Source organism: Drosophila miranda, assembly GCF_003369915.1.
Source record: "Drosophila miranda strain MSH22 chromosome Y unlocalized genomic scaffold, D.miranda_PacBio2.1 Contig_Y1_pilon, whole genome shotgun sequence".
NCBI classification, from domain to species: Eukaryota; Metazoa; Arthropoda; class Insecta; order Diptera; family Drosophilidae; genus Drosophila; species Drosophila miranda.
The window spans coordinates 3071004-3084522 of NW_022881603.1; the positions used below are offsets into that span (position 1 = coordinate 3071004).

At 46.6% G+C, this 13519-nt stretch overlaps 1 protein-coding gene across 1 annotated transcript in view; it reads left to right on the forward strand.

Moving 5' to 3' along the window:
• The first annotated feature begins 1707 nt into the window (after positions 1–1707).
• LOC117190536 overlaps positions 1708–13519 on the forward strand; it is a 76363-nt gene continuing 64551 nt past the window's right edge. Inside the window, exon 1 of the mRNA XM_033395589.1 lies at positions 1708–1930. The gene's annotated coding sequence lies outside the window, so the exon portion shown is untranslated. The remainder of the gene's footprint in view (positions 1931–13519) is intronic.

Sequence of the window (13519 nt, forward strand, 5' to 3'; positions counted from 1 at the left end):
TTGTACGAATACACACAGTTATTCCATATGCAGCAGGCAGCAGACAAATGGAACTGGCCAAATTGTATTTGTAACTTCTTTCAAGGACGTATGACAAGTTTGGTAATTAAGGAATTATGTCAGCCATCCAGAGGGTTCTCTAACCACCGCTCCACCTCTTTATACGAGTGAATGCGAGTATGTCTGCTGGAGGCAAGGCATATCTTGATTGCTTTCGGTTGCCTTGGTTTTTACACATACATATGTATGAATGAGTCGTGTGTTGTATATTGCAGTTTTGCAATTGGTATTTAATTTTCAGGAGTCACTCTGTTAGGACTCGAATCATCTTTCACTGTAAGGACTCCCAGTTGCAAGTGAAATATTCATTGAATACAGGGACAAGGACCGCCCACAAAGCGTAAACTCCTGCAACACCCACACCGCACCTCACCGCACCTCGCCGTACAGCACCACACCATACAGCAGCACAGTTACGTTACATGGCCAGGGCACCACAAAAATGATAATAAAATACCAACACGCTTCGGTGGCTACTGGACACAATTTACCGCTCGTCTAGGCATCGTTGATTCCGGGCCAAAAAAGGGCGAAGCGTCAGGGAAAACAAGCTAACGCTCTCCTCACGGATAAAAGTACAACCGGACAGCCGGACAGCTGGACAGCCGGACAGCAGCTGCCAATGTGCGTATCTGGACGTGGCAGGTTAACGAAATACTTCAGCCTTTTAGCTGAAAGTTGCCTGCCTGTCTAAAGGGCATCGCTCCTCTACCGGATGTCCCTTTTTGGGCCCTGGCCGACTGTGTGTGGGCGGGTGTTTGGTTGAAGCTCGGGGCGTTGCGGAAAAGTGCTAAACATTGTTAACACTTTAAATTTAATACCTGCTATTGAATATTAACGAGGAGTGCAAATGCAGGATTTACTCAGAGGCAGGCAATTATCACGCATACGAGTTGCCTTCCACTTCTGTTTCCTCTACGCTTTTCTTTGGTTAATTAACATTTGTTTGCCAATTTTGCCACAAGCAGACCCACAGCCATTCAAAATACAAATGAAAATCTGTGCGAGACACGAGAGAGGCTTCATTCAGCCCGGCTGTGCCTTTTATTTCCGATTCAGGTGCGTGTCCAAACATTGCCCACTTGGAGTGGTTCTTCTGAATCCTCTTTACTCTAATGGACAGCCACAAAGTGGGAGAATGCAAAAAATGCTTTAGTTTGTCTACTTATAAATTATTGCTAGGTAACCCTTTCGGGCCAAAAAGGATTAAGAACAAGCACGTGGTGCACAGATTCTACAAAGCTACAAAAGTTTCCCCTGAGATATTTCGCTGATAATTAGATGCCAATCCTCCCAAAACGCACTCTGGCCTTCTCCCAAAATTAAACTGTCAAAGGAATTATTACTACCCAAACACGTTTGACAAGGCCTGAGGGGAGCATGAGGCTACACAGCTCGCAGCCTTTCCAGCATGTTGGAGGCGTCATTAGCGTCAGTCGAAAGCTCTGTTTCTGAGCCCGACTATTCGTAGAGAGGTCCTGTAGGCAACCTCGCAGACGCCTGCGCCTTGGGAGGTTGCAAGGCTTGTTGGGTTGCATGTCCAACCTGCAACATGTTGTGTTTTGAATGCCTCGGCGGCAAGTGTCCGTGTCCTGGCCGTATAAAAAGAACGACCCGAGCTGACAGTCGAGCAGTTTGAAGCTTGACAACAACGCGCGTGTTCCGCGATCGCGAACAGAATCCTCTAAAGGAAGCGCTGAAGAAGCGACGGTTACACTTGTAGTTCGTCCAGTGGTATTTTCCAGGTGTCTGTGGCTTTTGTGCTCGTGATCAGAGATTCATGAGAACATAAATCAGAAGTTTAATCAATCTCACTTGCCGACTTGCAGTTTTCCCGCCAGTTACTTCGAGGTGATTAGGTATACGACAGGTAAGCCAGAGGCACAGAGCCCACAGAGGCTCCTACTTTGACCTACAAAGACCTGCAGGACATGTCCCCAGTTTGACTGTGTGTATGTGTGAGAACGTGCGGTCATTTGGAATGCGTCCAGGCACCGTCCATGTCCATCCTCTCCTGCATTTTATAGCCTTATTAAAACATAAACAAAGATAGTGGCTGAAACAACGAGGCACGTTCCGTCTGCGAGTGCGAAAAGGCAAAAGGACTTTAAAGTGCCTGAGAGCAGAGAAGTAATTACTCGTATCTTTGCCGCCCCCCACCACCATCCATAGGTGTCTTCAATATCCAATTTTAACGGCAGCATCCGCTGGAATAATCAAAATTTATCGCAGGCGCATTAAATTTGTAGCTGCCGCAACTTTCACTCCGAATCTTTAGGTTATATTTTTCTGGGGGAGTAGAGAAAAAGAGTCTTTACGGCTGTTAACATCTCTAAGTAAGCTCTAAGTTGCCTGTAGATCTGCCTTTGTGTGTTCCGGCTGGGTGGAAAACGCTGTGCCATGTTGTGCATTTTTATTACGATTACACACGGCTCGCACGAGACAGATCCCACAAATACGGAGCCGAGATGGGGCTGCGAGCATCCACAAAGGCATCTCTCGTAAATTCTAAATTTGTCAAACAAAATATGAGCCAAAATAGAAGCCAAAATCAAACCCTCTCTCCCGCCAATCCAGTCATAGCTGCCTTTGGGTTTCTATAATCGGATTTAGCCATGTTACCTAGCAGTTTCATAGCCTGTTCTCCTTTCGTCGTGCGGATCCGGACGGAAGCTATTCATCAACTGTGATTCGAGGCACTCTTGAAGCCAGGCTGTTGCAGAGGCAGAGTTGGACATGAAGTGTAGAGTTGGACGGTTGCCATTGCCGTTGCCTAGCTCATCCTATCACATTTATTTTGTGGCAATAGAATTTTAATTTGGTCTCAAATTTCGCTGCGAAAAGGCATTTCTCATCTGCGTATTCATTCATTCATCTAATGTCTTTTTTCAATTTGTAATTCCATATATTTTCCGAGTACTTGGCAGTGTTTTTGCGCTTTCTGATGAAAGGCAAACAGAGTGCTGGGAAAAAGGTTTATCACTCCGGAGTCCGGACCCTAGAGACTCGTATCTAGGAATTCGGCAGTATACAGAAACCCAAATTGTTTGCTTTACTCACTCCCGAGTATGAATAAATAATTCTACGTTACAAGCCAAGGTTTCCTCTGGCTGTGGAATTCAGTTATTTGGGCGCATTAGGATAAGGGGGGCTGACTAAGCCCACTGCTCACCTGTCGCCTTCATCCCCTATGCCTCTGTTCCATATGTTTATGCTGGATTAAATGTTGTTGCTGCCAAACTGTAAATGGGGGATAGCGCACACCCACATAAAGCAATGCAGATATAAATATGTATGGGTGTTTTATTTATTGTATCTTTAAGCAGAGCCCAGCAGCTGCTAGAGAACAAACCCAAGGGACACCCACACCCCGCCGAACGACCGCCCACTATGTGATAATGAAGTCTAGACCGGATGGCAGAAGTGCGGCGGCATTCGCCATAGTTTTCCCATAGAGCTACAGCTCTCCTACAGCTCTGCTCCGATCAACATGATATCAAAGTCAAGTTTTCCCCGTATTTCTGTGTGTGCATGTGGCTGTGTGATTGTGTGTGTGTGGTGGCCTTGTTTGGGACTTCTGTGGTTCATTACTTCGACCGCATCGTTATTATTTGTCAGGCACAAAGGAGCCCGTGTCTGTGGCGTCTATTAATTATATTTGCCTCATCTAATTGATAAAGGGAATGCCTGCCAATCTCTAGGGCCCAAGGTTGTTCATATTTTCGGGCATTTTGGGGCATATGATATGTGACTGGCACCTTTGAGCACCTGCAATTAATTGGCAGCTGCTGGGGACTGCTACTGCGGTATTCTGGCTCCCAGGGACAGATACGCTTATTTGCATATCACTCATACGCAGTGCTGTACGCACAGCAGCTCAACCCTGAGAGCCCTGGCAGCTGCTGAAAATTGCAATACTTATGGAGAGTGAAAATGGAAGTGCACATCAGAGTATGAGCATCAGAGAACGAGATAAGACCACTATATACTTGCAAAATATCACACTTTTAGACGGGGAAATCAGTTTGTTGTTGAGATAAAATTAAAAGCACATAAAAGGTTCAAAGCTTCCACTTGGCCTGTCAATGGCAACGGTCTAATCCTGTCCGGTCCCATCTTTTCCCATGTGTGTGGCCCTCGGATTTACGCCTTGATGCCACCATTTCCACTTACTTTAATACAATTTTTCTCGTTTTTCCGGCAGCACTCTGAGCCTCCAGCTACCCCTCAACGGGCCCTCCACTGCCCTGCCAATGGCTTCATTGAATTTTCACCCACAACACACTTTTGGGGCACAGAAGCTTCTTGTTGCTGCGGTCGCATTTGATTAAAGTACCGGACCGGACTCGGCCGACCCTTCCCGTTGTCTTCCACTCATTGATGACGACGAGGACATCGATGAGAACGGTCATGTTTGTGCTTGTGCTGTTTTTATGGTCTAACGGATTTTGCTTTTTGGCCTTCCTCCGACCATTCCCCTTTGCCTCGCGCAGACTTGTGTTTTTGAAACTTTATTGAAATTTTATTGCACGAAATTTGTGTCTCAACAAGGGCAGCTGGGGAGGGGCGGGGGGAGAGGGATGGGATGGGATACGCTCAAAGGCACTGAATGACCATTAAACGCTTTGTCTACAAAACTGTGAAGCCTTCCAGGAATGTGGGCCAATAGAAAGCAAACAAATATCGCATTATATTAAAAGCAATTTCAACTCCAGCGACAAAATGCCCATTTGACTTACTTCCCAGCCAGAGAAGGGCCCTCGGAGATGGAAGATGGAGTGTGAGGCAAAAGCGATTGCGGCACGTTGCTCAACTTGATATTATAATGGGCTGCTGACACATAGAATATGCAAAATGAGCCAGCCCACCACACAAATGTGCAGAACAATTTGCAGTAATTGCACAATGATTTCAAGCAGCCAGAAAGCTTTTTGCCTGCAAACAGAAAATTATGTAGAGCGCCGACAGTCCCAGTCCCAGTCCCAGTCCCACTCCCAGAGCGGCAACTAGGCAGGTGGGCCAGTCCGGTGGGCTGGTGGGCAGCCGGTCGCTGGGGCATGTGGAATGTGGCTGGTGCTGCTGGTGGGAACACTTCAGTCACATTAGCAATGCATATTTACGTTGATAACACGGTTGAGTGAACAGCCGCTGACGTAGGGCTGCGAGGCTGCCGCCTGAAAGTTGCACTCGATCAAGTGGAAAATCAAAACTAAAGAAAACCTCGAACCGAAACCGAAAACAAGCCATGAACTCACTCGAAGGGCGACTTACTGGTCCAGAGGGAGAGTGAGTGGGAGTGCATTCCAAGAAGGATTCGGTGACCAACTCAAGATAGCTGACCGCAAACTGGAAGGACGTTGAATGGCACCAGGATACACACCGAAACTTTCTTTGGTTCAATTTCAAAGTGTCAGATGCAGTCAGTACAGCCTGAACACTAACTAGGATAGATCGAAGCCGAGCGGGTGCCATAGAAGCAGGGGAAGCCGTCTGTCCGGTACATCCCAACCCTCCTGGGGAGCTAAAACTGTCCGTGCCCTTTCCCTTTGAGCGGACATGGTTGTATGGAGGAAAAAATGATGGCATATGCCTCAGAGAATCACTCACCATGTCCGCAACTGCGTTCGTCTTTGCCTTTTCTCTGGCTTTGGCTTTGGCTTTGGCTCTGGTCATTGACAATCTCTACGAAACTTCTGCTCACTGCCACTGGCGGCCCCTTTTTGTTGCCGTTTTTTTCACCCAATCACCTGTCCAAGTCCAGAGCCAATGACCAATCCTCCAGCCTCCGCAGCGGTTGCACATGCAGAGCACAATCAATAGGATTGTATATCCGTCAATGCAGCAGTCGCTGGGATGTTTCGAGTGGCCAAATGAATTTTCTAAAAGTTTTCTCGCCGTTTTGTGCATTTCCTTTTTCCCTTTTTATACCCGATACTCAAAATGAGTATTGGGGTATATTAGATTTGTGGTAAAAGTGGATGTGTGTAACGTCCAAAAGGAATCGTTTCCGACCCCAAAAAGTATATATAGTCTTGATCAGCATCAATAGCAGAGTCGATTGAGCCATGTCTGTCTGTCCGTCTGTCCGTCCGTCCGTCTGTCCGTCTGTCCGTCCCCTTCAGCGCCTAGTGCTCAAAGACTATAAGAGCGAGAGCAACGATCTTTTGGATCCAGACTTCTGTGATATGTCACTGCTACAAGAATATTTCAAAACTTCGCCCCGCCCACTTCCGCCCCCACAAAGGACGAAAATCTGTGGCATCCACAATTTTATAGATATGAGAAAACCAAAAACGTGGAATTGTAGAGAATGGCCATATCTTTAAGACTGCGGAATCTGAATTGGATCGTATTATTATTATAGCCAGCATCAAGAAAACAATTTCAATTTTTCTCGCCCTGTCTCTCTCTAACACACACGTAGCATAGGCGGCTTTGCTTAGAGTAAAACATTAGCGCCTAGATCTCAGAGACTATAAAAGCTAGAGCAGCCAAATTTGGTATCCACAATCCTAATATATCGGACCGAGACGAGTTTCTTTCAAAATTTCGCCACACACCCTTCCGCCCCCGCAAAGGATGAAAATCTGGGGATATTCACAAATCTCAGAGACTATTAAGGCTAGAGTAACCAAATTTGGTATCCGCACTCCTGTTAGATCTAACTATAAAACATATATCTCAAAATTTCGCCCCACCCCTTTCCGCCCCCACAAAGGACGAAAATCTGTTGCATCCACAATATTGAGGATACGAGAAAACTAAAAACGCAGAATCATAGATAATGATCATATATATCAGATTGCTGAATCTGGATCAGATCAGATCATTTTTATATCCAAAAGGAACAAATCAATTTGCACTGGCTACGCAGCGCCCGACGTCACGCTCAGACTGATTTTCTGTCTCTCTCGCCCGCACTCTTTGTCGTGTCGTTTAATATTAGCGGCGTCTGCCGGAGGAGAGCCATACTGACTTAGTATCGGGTATAACTGTAGAGTTGCGGTCTCCGCAGCAACTCACAACGTTCCCCCTCGTTATACCCGATACTCAAAATGAGTATTGGGGTATATTAGATTTGTGGTAAAAGGGGATGTGTGTAACGTCCAGAAGGAATCGTTTCCGACCCCATAAAGTATAGATATTATTGATCAGCATCAATAGCCGAGTCGATTGAGCCATGTCTGTCTGTCCGTCTGTCCGTCTGTCCGTCCGTCCGTCTGTCCGTCTGTCCGTCCCCTTCAGCGCCTAGTGCTCAAAGACTATAAGAGCGAGAGCAACGATGTTTTGGATCCAGACTTCTGTGATATGTCACTGCTACAAGAATATTTTAAAACTTTGCCCCGCCCACTTCCGCCCCCACAAAGGGCGAAAATCTGTGGCATCCACAATTTCGACGATACGAGAAAACTAAAAACGCTGAATCGTAGAAGATGACTATATCTTCTAGAGTGCACATCTGAACCAGATCGTAGTATTATTATAGCCAGAATCAAGAAAACAATTTCATTTTTTCTCGCCCTGTCTCTCTCTAACACACACGTAGCATAGCCGGCTTTGCTTAGAGTAAAACATTAGCGCCTAGATCTCAGAGACTACAAAAACTAGAGCAACCAAATTTGGTATCCACACTCCTAATATATCGGACCGAGACGAGTTTGTTTCAAAATTTCGCCACACCCCTTTCCGCCCCCGCAAAGGATGAAAATCTGGGGATATTCACAAATCTCAAAGACTATTAAAGCTAGAAGAACCAAATTTGGTATTCGCACTCCTGTTAGCTCTCACTATAAAACGTGTATCTCAAAATTTTGCCCCACCCCCTTCCGCCCACACAAAAGACGAAAATCTGTTGCATCCACAATATTGAGGATACGAGAAAACTAAAAACGCAGAATCATAGATAATGACCATATCTATCAGATTGCCGAATCTGGATCAGATCAGATCATTTTTATAGCCAATAGGAGCAAATCAATTTGCAGTGGCTACGCAGCGCCCGACGTCACGCTCAGACTAATTTTCTGTCTCTCTCGCACGCACTCTTTGTCGTGTGGTTCAATATTAGCGGCGTCTGTCGCAGGAGAGCCATACTGACTTAGTATCGGGTATAACTGTAGAGTTGCGGTGTCCGCAGCAACTCACAACGTTCCACCTCGTTTTTTTCTGATTTCTAGACTTTTTTCCCCCAGCAATGATGGTATCAAATTGAGTTCGTTTTTTTTCGCTGGGCTTTAAGCTGCTTTAAAGTACAAAAGTGGAAAATCAAGGAAATGGTTGACCCCGAGGGCGATTACAGAAATCGATTGCAGACTACGGCGTTTCAGATTTCTCCCCACTCCTGACCCCACATGACAAATCGGCACAGACCTTTTCGTTGGGCATGGTTATCCAAGCAATTAAATTCGACAAACAATGAAAGCATAAAAAAGACATCAGAACAAACGAACTTATGGGCAATTTGGGGCCAGCGAAAGAATGAGATGATAAAATTAGGCAACAGCAACGGCAACAGCAGAGGCAGAGGCAGACACAATCAGGGCAGCATCAATGATGATTACGATTACGGATATTATTATGTTAATCGAGATTATGATTACAGTCATCAGCGCCTCATCAGGCAGGCCAGGCCACAATCTGCTTCAGCGCCATCCCTGTTCCTGTTCCTGTCCCTGCCCCTGTCCATATTCCCATTCAAGCTCAACTTCAGCCGGGACACAGACACACAAATCTCTTGACAAGGCAGAGGCTGCCCCAAAAGAGGCGTGCCGTGGTCTGGCTGTGGGAATGGGGGAATGAGGAAAACGGGGATGTTTTAATGCCTACACTTATACATTTTTATTTGTTGGCATTCCGCAATTTATGTTATATCTCTTGTAGCGCCTTCAAGGGAAACTCCTACGAATGCTGGCCGCGGGCAGAAAAAACTGTTTGCCTGTCCGCCACTCCCTTAGCCAGGTCGTCTGTCTGGTTGTCCGTCTGTCAGTCGGTAAGGCCGTCACTCTCTCTGTCCATTTGTTGGTGTGCTCAAAGCTCTGTCAATGGCTGGCGGGCGGCTGGCTGGAAGAGCGTCGAGCTGCCATTCCCAGGCGGCTACACTTTGAGAAAGTTTTCAGGCCTCAATGTGGGCATGGAATCCCGTCAAAGGGCATTTCAATGAGCCGAAGGGGGAGTGGAATCTGCCAAGAGGCCAAATCAAATTATGTCCACTTTGTTGTCCTGACACCATGGACCTGACAAATCAAAGTACGTTATGCCCGAGATGTGCTCATTAGGTCTGATATGATGATCTGAGTGTCATCTTATTGTGCTCGTCATTAGAAGTGCGTGTTCCGGTTTCTCTCTGAGGATTGAGGACTGAGGACTCACATCGATGCGTATGCGCAATGTGTATTTTGCAATTTCAAAGTTCGGCGGGCCCTCTTCCACAGGTATAGGAACACGGGGAGCATTGACTGAGATAAGTTTTTTCTTCGACTTTCAGAAATTCCTGCGGTCGGTTCGTGCCTCGGCCGTTGTAATGCTGGGAATGCTGTTTGTGATTTTTCTTGCTTGCCCTTTCTTTTTGCACATTTTTTACCATGTCGCAGCAGTGCTTTCCCCCTTCTCTCTCTCCCTTTCGCTGTACCTACTCCGTTGTTTATTTTTCCGTGTTTCCGCTGCTCATTCTTTCTCGAAAGTCACTCACGCGTAAGGCACGTTGCGTGCTTTATGAATCTCCCCTGGGTTCCTTCTCTATTACGAGTACGAGTACGAGTACAAGTACCTTCTAGACAGCTTCAACTTACTTCTCTCCATCTATGAGCGATTCTCTCTCCTTTTTCTTGCTCGTGGCGTTCTCCTACTTATTTCCGGGTGATTTTCAACTGCGTCCTTTGTGCTTTTCCTCAGAGCACCATTTCCTTCTCGGCACTCTTGTTTATTAAGTCTAATTCAATTCTGTATGAATTTTATTTGTTGCTTACATTAAGGCGCGAAGTCCTGGTCTTAGCTTCGTCTTGAAGATCTAGGGTTCCTTTTCAGGAGCGCTGAGAAGGGCTGAGTGGGGAGGGCTGTCGTCGCAGTTGTAATTACACACTTGCCCATTTCGGGAAGGGAGGGGGAGGGAGTTCTTCAATGAAGGTTTTTAATTAAAACTTCGATAAATAAGCTCAATTTATCCAGGAAGAAATTTACAATTTAACAAAGGCAAAACAACGCTCTTTCCTGTGTCTCTCCATGTCGCTCCATGTCCCTCCCTGCCCCTCCGTGTCTCTGCCTCTCATCCGCTTGTGTGCATTTCTTTGAGAGTGCAGATTTCCCCCATTTTAATTGAAATTTGCCAAGGCAAGGCGGAGACATGCTTGGTTACACAACGGCGCAGGCAGAACGAGAAGGATGCCAACAAAATTAATTTGACAAAGTACATTCAGAGGAGAGGGGCAAAAATCGTAAATAAATATCTATAATATTGCATTGGCCACATTTTTCATGGCTCTAGCATTTGCAAAGTGCATTCCTGCTCTGATTTGGGTAATTTGAAAAGGCTTGATTGCATTTGCAGCAACATGCATATAAATTTGAGTTAGCATGTGGATCCCAGGCAGGGGACTCCTCTGACTGGAGGAGAACAAGTGCTGTTAGGGTGGCTCATAAATTTTTATCGCTCTTGACATAGACACACACACACACGCACAGAGCCCTAAAGACAAAGAGAGCGAAAGAGCGAGCGCCAAGTAAGCACACATGAGCTGCCAAAATTGCTAGACACACAGAGACACAGGACGCAGTGAAAGTGCCCCCAAGTGGATCGGAGACGGGGACAAGTCAAATCAATTGACGCCAAGACGCATCTGCACACAGATTCAGACACAGTCACAGCCATTTTTATTGTCATTGTGTTTTCCATGTGTGCGCGTGTATGGGTGAGCCATACGATTAACCTACAAACAGAGGCAGGAGGGACAGAAGTCGGAAAAGTCTGTGGCAGGTCCACATGCAACTGCAACAGTTGCACACTGAGCCAGACATACATGCCCCATGGACGTGTGGACGTGTAGATGTGTGTTACGACCGACCCGACGGCGGCGACAATCGTGAACAAGGTTTACACTCTTTTGGCCAAAAGGCAAACACAACGAGTGGCGGCAAGTGAGTAAGTCTGTTTATGCCAGTCTGTGTCCCCTCTCACTTACCTCTTTTTCCACTCACCCCCTCCAGTGTCTCTGGTTTGTTTGTGTTTTTATTTTCCGGTTCAACAGATGCTGACAGTCGATGACAGGGCAACCCGAAAAAGGGCAGCGCGAAAAATCTGCACCTGCCCCAGCTCCAGAGCCAGCCCCGAACACCGCTCCCTCTTGCGCCTGATTAAGTTTTTGCATTAATTTTCTTGCATCCTCGACGATGTCCGCCCCTTAGATCGGAGCTTTAGCCCTCGTCCTCGCCTTGCTCTGCCTTGTTTGCTTAGCCATTAGCCGTGGAAGCTGTGACCCGCGTGGCATGGCTTTGGCTTTGAGGATGCGGGCGGGCTCCTAGCCGTTTGCTGACCTTTCTCTCCGCAGCTTCTTCTTCGGCTTCTGCCAGATTTTGCCTTGCTGGCTTTTCACGCTTCGGCTGCAATCAAATTTATAGGATGCCCCCTGAAACTTCTCCCCCTTCATCAGCAGCACACAAATCGCACAAAGTCGATTACGAAATTTGCCTGTGGAAGGCAACCTTTTTATACCCGATACTCAAAATGAGTATTGGGGTATATTAGATTTGTGGTAAAAGTGGATGTGTGTAACGTCCAGAAGGAATCGTTTCCGACCCCATAAAGTATATATATTCTTGATCAGCATCAATAGCCGATTCGATTGAGCCATGTCTGTCTGTCCGTCTGTCCGTCTGTCCGTCCGTCCGTCTGTCCGTCCCCTTCAGCGCCTAGCGCTCAAATACTATAAGAGCTAGAGCAACGATGTTTTGGATCCAGACTTCTGTGATATGTCACTGCTACAAAAATATTTAAAAACTTCGCCCCGCCCACTTCCGCCCCACAAAGGACGAAAATCTGTGGCAAAAATTCTGGCTATAATCATTATACGATCTGGTTCAGATTTTGCACTGTAGAAGATATGGTCATCCTCACCGATTCTGCGTTTTTGGTTTTATCGTATCTTTAAAAATGTGGATGCCACAGATTTTCGTCCTTTGTGGGGGCGGAAGTGGGCGGGGCGAAGTTTTGAAATATTTTTGTAGCAGTGACATATCACAGACGTCTGGATCCAAAACATCGTTGCTCTAGCTCTTATAGTCTTTGAGCACTAGGCGCTGAAGGGGACGGACGGACGGACGGACGGACGGACGGACGGACGGACGGACGGACAGACGGACAGACAGACAGGGCTCAATCGACTCGGCTATTGATGCTGATCAAGAATATATATACTTTATGGGGTCGGAAACGATTCCTTCTGGACGTTACACACATCCACTTTTACCACAAATCTAATATACCCCAATACTCATTTTGAGTATCGGGTATAAAAAAGAGGGACGCAGCAATTTTCTGCTTTATTCTCTGTGATTTTTCCCTGTCTGATGATTTTGAAAACATTTGCAGTTTTCGGGTACTCGAGCAGACACGGCCTGCAAAAGTTTACAGAGGCCCTCGCTCTTTGAGTTGTTGATGACATGTTTGGGTGCCAGATAGAAACAACAGAAAATGTCAACAGCAGGAAAGTTTTCATTTGCGAAAAACAGGAAAAATTAATTCAAGTTCCGCTCGCTCCCTCAGCGCGCTGTGCTTTAAAATGTAAAGCGAAAACTTTTGGCCGGTCCCGCAGTTCTTTTGCAATATATTTATGTATGTTCTCTCCGGCCCCGACCCCAGTCCCGGTCTCGGTCCCGCCCCCGGCCCATGCCAAGGCACAGATGTCGCCGGTACTCGTACTCGTAGGTTGCCAACTGTCTTGCGACTTCTGCGTGGGCCTAGCAGATTTAATTAAATTTTTCTGTGTAGCGGAAAACATTGTCAGGGCTGCTTCTTGCGCCAAAGTTCGCCGGGTTGCTGGGGCACTCGGAAAAGAATTAAATTCTATGATAGATAGTCCCCCATGGCATACGCATATTGATATTCCCCTGCCCTTCCATGCAACTAGCATCATGACTCCGATGCATTCAGAGTTTCTCTCCAGCTCTTACACACTACGAGAGATTCACGTCGCATTAGCCAGTGAAAAAGCGTCTATTCCTGGCCCCCTTTACGCCAGGTTCTTTGAGAGCGATGCAAATGAATATGCTCACCACTCACCACCTGTGTGGCCGGCAGCGCAGGGATTTCCAAAACGGTGAAACGGGTGAAGCAAGGAAAATGTTGTATGGAGCAACAAACTTCACTGGCAGACAGATTTCCCATTAAAGTTTATCAGCATCACAATGTAAAATGGCGGTGAATTTGCACTGTACCTTCCAGAGAAGCGGCAGAGTCAAACAAACGAGC